Raw genomic sequence first — 6,112 nt, 5'->3', positions numbered from 1 at the left:
GAGGCAACTAGCACGGAAAAAACGTGATGCATAAAATATGCACGCTATCATTTCTTTCGTCCCATATCTCTTCAAGAATCCGAAACCTGAAGTGCATAAGTTCAGCGCAACAAAGTGCAGTTAGGGTTGTCAATGGGTCGGTGGACTACTTAGAATCGGAACCAACCTGGCATAACATATTAAGGACTCAGAAATGAATCAGACCCAATAAAATCTGTAATTTGTAGATCCAAAATCAAATCGATCGATTCTAGGGATAATCGAATTTGATCTGATGGGTCAAATCGATTCTAAACCAATAACAATCGGAATATTTTATCAAGACCCGAAACTGGCCCATTAGTTTCAGTTCTTGGAACCAGAACCAGGCCAATCCGTTTGGATCTATCGGATTAGACCTGACCCATTAACAACCCTAAGTGCAGTAAATCCCAGAGCGAGAGTTTGGGGAGTCAAGCCCTTAGGGTCCAAAACTCTTAAACTCGTGACTTTTCACGATCTCTCTTAAACTCATCATACCTTTTCAAAGGGTCCAAAACTCACCATGTCAGTGACATCACTAACTTGACTAGAAGACGTTGCTAATTTACTATTTTACCTTTCTTATGTTCGATCATTTTATAAAATCCCAAAATTACCCCGTTATTCTTCAACCCAAAGCCCTAATAGTTTGTATGAAAAGAGAAAACCATTGCCGTTGCTTCTTCCAGCATTTGACAAAAAACCATTTGTCATTTGCCACTGTTTCTTCCCTGATCTGAGAAAGAGAAAACCTTTGCCGCTAAGACCTCTAGCGGCCATTGTCTAATCGGTGGCAAGTATATATGCCAGTCCCTTATCTGTTTCCTGTGAAGAACACATTCAACACAGAAGTATATTTAAATAGAAGCTTTCGGTGTTCAAGGTAAATAAACACAATCACATGGACACTTTTTTTTTTTTTTGTTGGAACTTGGAAGAAGAACATTTAAACCTGTGAATGACAAAAAGACGACATATAGACTTGCTTGTTTCATAAATGAATTTCTTATTATTTTGCAGACCATTATCATCTCTTCAAAGTCCTAACCATGAATAAAGTTATGCCACACTGTATTGATATTTTCCAGACCAAGTAATCTGTTACAGAAGAGTAAAAAAACACGTTTTCCTCACTTTACATCAGTAGAAGTGATGGTTTCCAATGTGCAAAAGTTTGAAGTTTGCGTTAGGGTTGTAGAATTAGCATTCGATGCACACTAGGGCTGAAACTGAAACTTGGGACGGGTTGGGTCGGGTAAGGTTAAAGTTTGCGTTAGGGTTGAAAAGTATGAACCCAATTCTCGATAAAAGGATAAATTTGCTCCTTTTAGGCAAGAAATTACTTGCATTCAGCTTTGCTGTCACCATGGAAGGAAGGTAAGAATGGACAAAGTCATACCGAAGGTTGATGTAGGCAGAGTAAAGACAAATGAAAGAGATTAGTTCTCAAAGCACTCTAGGCACAAAACTCTAATGCTGTAAAAATGTTTTGAGTTCTCATGCCCAAGATGGTCTGCTTCCTCTTCTCGAATGCCAGAAGTCCCCTGAGAAAGTACACACCTTTCATGACTCTAGTCCAAAGGGACTCCGGTTTAATGACAAGATACCGACCATGTTGAGTAAGCAAAGAGCAATTGAAGAGCTAAGCCATTTGGCCATAAGACAGAGTTATAAGGGGGTGTTGGAACTGAAAGCAACACAGGACTTCAGTAAGTTGATGGCAGAATTAATGACAGGAGAATGCTCCTGATTTCTACACAATTGGCACCATCTACCTTTGTAAACAAGAGGCCAAGTGAAAGTGTAGACTGGATTAGGGCAAACAAGGCAAGCAAAAAAGGGCATTTTGGGTGCTTTCATTTATTACAAATATAAACGGAGGGGTAGGGGGTGCAACTTGGACAGGCATAGCCCAAGCCTGAACAGGCCTAGTCCGTAATTTTACATGGGTTGGGTTTGGATTTTCATTCCTCAGGCTGGTATCGAGTTCAAGAATTCAAGTTTTTTTTTTTTTTTATGGGCTCAAGCCTAGCCCTAAGGTAGCTCGACCTTGTCCCAACCCAAGCCTGCCCAACTATACACATTGATATTTGTATACATACTTACATATATACATTTATATTTTCGTACATACATACATATATATTTGCATAAATGCATACATGTATAATCTTAAAGTGATTCATTGACCAATCCAAACCCGGTCCAGGCCCAAACCCAACCTAAATTCATCAAATTACAATGTGGGCTGGGCTCAGATAGGAAAGATTGGAGAACCATAAGAACCTTTCTTAATGAGCTAACAAGTATAGCGAGCTTCAAAAGTTTCAAGGAGAACCATAAGAAGCTTTCTTAATGAGCTCTAAAAAACCTGAAAACCATTGCTCTTAGATTTCAAGCTTTCAGATTCTTTAGATTTTACAAAATTCTATATTTCTACCAGACAATCGTTACTCCATTACCCTAATCCCAATCTTGACCATACATTATGACAATATGAGGATTATGAGGAAGAAAACCAAGACATTCCCCCTGGTCATGGATGAACTATGTGATTCCGCAATTTAATTGATCAATGAATTCACTCTTACAGCCTTGCAGGACAACACGATAGTTAACTCTAAATCCAAGAGCATAAATAGTAAAGCCACGCTTGTTAATAACATTTCTCCTCCCTCGGTCACAATGAGTTCTTATCCAAGAAGGATCAGAACCTGCGCTGCTTCTCATATCCCCATTAGAAAAATGTGCCTGACGAATTAACACGAAAATCATTCATCTACTTCCTATGGATTCTATGAGAAGAATAATTCCATGTCCTCTACTACTTAGGCTGAAAATGCCCATATCAACAGAGTTTTTTAACTGCTAAAATGAGACAACTCCTTAAAACCAAATGCAGTCTTGGCCTTGGTAGATTCTGCGAGATACTTGTAACTGGTCATTACCGTTGTTTCTCTCCTCTATTCTCCGTTTCTCTTTGATTTGATAAGAACGTGACCAATCGAAGAGGATGTTTAGCTCTGATCGTAGAACTACTCCAAATTATGGCCTAAAAAGTACAAGTATGAAGCCCAATTAGAGGAGATCCTGAAAAATCCTGCATTAATACCTGCTTCATCCTCAAATATTCACAATTTTTAGAAGTAGGGGCAACCTCTGGCAATCAACTTGACATTGCACCATCAACATATTCTCCTTTATTAGCTACCATCATCCACCCCTCTAGCTGCTAGCTTCACTCCCAAATACTCGTTTAGATAAGTCAGAGACATTTGCCCCGAGTGTTCGAGTTCGAGTTTGATTGCATCATCAAAGGAGTTATCCCTGCCAGACTTATGGATTCAGTTTCCTATTTGTGTCTAGATTGAAAATAAGTCAGTAAAGTATCAGTTCAGGATTAGATTTGTTTATTTTTCTTCTTAGGTAGAAATTGAAAATGAAAACTTTTCTCCTTTGTTTTCTTTCTAGAAGGGAACGGTGTGTCATTTACACTTTTGACTTATAATGAGAGAGCTTTCAATAGATCTGTATGTAGGTCTGTAAGATAGATGTGGAAGGATGAAGATAAAACTCAAGAAACTGAAAATGAGAAAAAGGACATATACAATTAGAATTCACACACCATTTCTCACGAGGACAAAATTACACGCAAAATTAAAGAACACGACTAAAGACTAAAGTCTATATTAAATAGGGCATATTTTTTTAAGGTAATATAGGCATATTAATTTGTACAAAAACATCAAGCATTCCTTTAGGATGAGAGCCGACCATGAACTCAAAATCCTATTCTGCCATTCCACTCTATTTAGTGCATTCTGGGCACTCATCATTTCTCACAACTTCAACGGTTCAACCTATGTCCGTTTTGTCTTGCCCCTAGGTCCTTTACACCCTCGTAACTTTTTACAACTTCCCCCATTTTATCACCTATATAAGGGCTGATCCTACAATCCTATGAGCATGCTTATTTCTGTTTCTTTTTTATTTTTAGTTTCCTGCACATCCATCTGGGCGGGCATTCATATCTATCATGCTACACTTATTTTTGGCCATTTCTCCATTCTACTACATATAAAATTGTTAGCTTCGCCAATTTTATTAAAATTTTCTTTTAGATTGAGTGATATCTTCCAATCACACAAGACTTTGGATACAATTAAGGCTGCAACTTGGGCTGGGTTAGCCCGAACCCAAACCTAACCCAATCCGTAAAAGTCGGATTGGTCAGATCAGGTTGATGCTTGGGTTAGGATTAGGGTTGAATTTTATAAACCCGACTTTATTTCAGGTTGGGTTAGGGTTAACTCCTCGAGCAACCCGAACCCAACTCTATAGTACATATCATATATATAAATATAAATATAAATATATATATAATTATATCATATATTTATTTAGATGATTATATCATACATTGATTTATTTAGATGCATGATAGTTGTATAGCGACCACCACATACTATCATTTATTTAATTTAAGATAATCACTTCACTTAATCATATTTGGAAATACTAAAACCTTGATAACATTTTATTATTTATCTCCTCTTTGCAATGTTTTTGAACCATCGTTGACCCTGATGTAAGACCATTCTGCCCAGAAACCATCCAAGCAACCGATTCCGTTTCACCCCCGACCCGCTCTTGGGTCAAAAACCGTTAACTTTATCAGAAAATTGCTGCCCCGGGCGGTCGAACCATCGATTCGTTTGACCCTGACAGCGATTCACGGTTTGAGAAATTACAGAGGGAGAAACTTTGAGTCTGAGACACAAATTCAGATCTAATATCTAGAGAGACTGAGAGAGAGAGAAGAAGAAGAAGAAGAAGAAGAAGAAAGTTGTAGTTTTCTCAGATCTCAGATCCAGATCTCAAAAAAAACGAAAAAACAATCTCAGATCTGAGATGCGATAACTCGTATCTCAAATCTGAAATCTATCATCTGCTCTATTATCGTCGTCACCGTCATCGATGAGCGTCGAATCCATTCCCCTCCTCTTCCTTCTTCCATCCTTCCCTCTTTCTTTCCTTCCTTTCCTTCTCTTCTTTCTCAACCAACAAAAGGCTCTCTTCTCCACTCCTCCTTTCTCTGTTTCTCATATACTATTTATTATCCTGCCTTAATGCAAACCACCCGAACCGTTCGACTCGGACGGTTGAATCGCTAACCCAAAAACTGATAACTAAAACGGTTCCATTTCGAGTTAGTTTTTTAAAACCTTGCCTCTTTGTTGTTTGCCACCATAGCTTGTTGCCCATAAAAGATCTATTATAAGTCATCATAATAAACTATAGTCATTTCAAACACTTTCTTTTTTTTTTATTTTGTACTTAAAGAACCAATAAAAACCAATGTTTTAAAACAACTCAGAATCGAAACCGTTCTGGCCACCGATTTCCAGGTCAATGTTTCAACCGTTTGGTCCAAATAGACAACCCGTTCTGACAAAATAAATTAAAAAATAAAAATATAATTTAAAATGGCCAAAAGCCATTGAACAGGTTGACAATTCGACCGCCTAAGTCAACAGGTCTTTGATCGATTCAACGATCTTTGGCCAATGACCAATTTTGGGGTAAAACAGAACCAGTTGCCTAGATGGTTCCCGAGCCGAATGGTCCAACTGTCTGGGTCAACGATGGATTGAAAACCATGATAAAAACATCAAATAAATACTAATAAAATATAAAATAAATATATGTAATGGAAGTTGAGCTAAGATCTAAGATTAAGTTATACAAAATTTCAAGGGATGGGAAGAAGGTTGGGTTGGGCCCAACCTGAAGATGACTTTGGATTGGGTTGGGTTAGGGTTGAAGGAATTTAGTTAGAGTTAGGGTTAGGGTTAGGGTTGGATAGGTCATATTGAAGGTCCAATTAGATTAGGGTTAGGGTTGGGGGTTTAGAACTTGGTGTTGGGCTAGGATTGGCCTCAACCCCACCTAACCCGGCCTGACTTGCAGCCCTAGATACAATTCTCCACTTCACCAATCCTAGTATAGTTCACTGCGCAACATCCCCTTCAACATCTCCTTTGTTACAATTAATACCGCACCTAGAAATGAATCATGCACAAACAAATGC

General features: G+C 38.2%; 1 long non-coding RNA gene across 1 annotated transcript; it reads right to left on the bottom strand.

Annotated features, from left to right (window-relative positions):
• Positions 1–2,566: 2,566 nt before the first annotated feature.
• Positions 2,567–3,348, bottom strand: LOC148864832 (uncharacterized). The gene is made up of 2 exons (XR_016109485.1): positions 3,179–3,348; positions 2,567–3,073 (listed from the first exon to the last, which is right to left on the bottom strand). It is a non-coding gene; the product is annotated as an uncharacterized LOC148864832 (long non-coding RNA).
• Positions 3,349–6,112: the final 2,764 nt, after the last annotated feature.

Source organism: Nelumbo lutea, chromosome 3, assembly GCF_056320005.1.
Source record: "Nelumbo lutea isolate HS-2025 chromosome 3, American lotus-T2T, whole genome shotgun sequence".
Lineage (NCBI taxonomy): Eukaryota > Viridiplantae > Streptophyta > Magnoliopsida > Proteales > Nelumbonaceae > Nelumbo > Nelumbo lutea.
The sequence above is the reverse complement of the archived record's forward strand: the minus strand, read 5'-3'. Positions and strand labels throughout refer to the sequence as shown.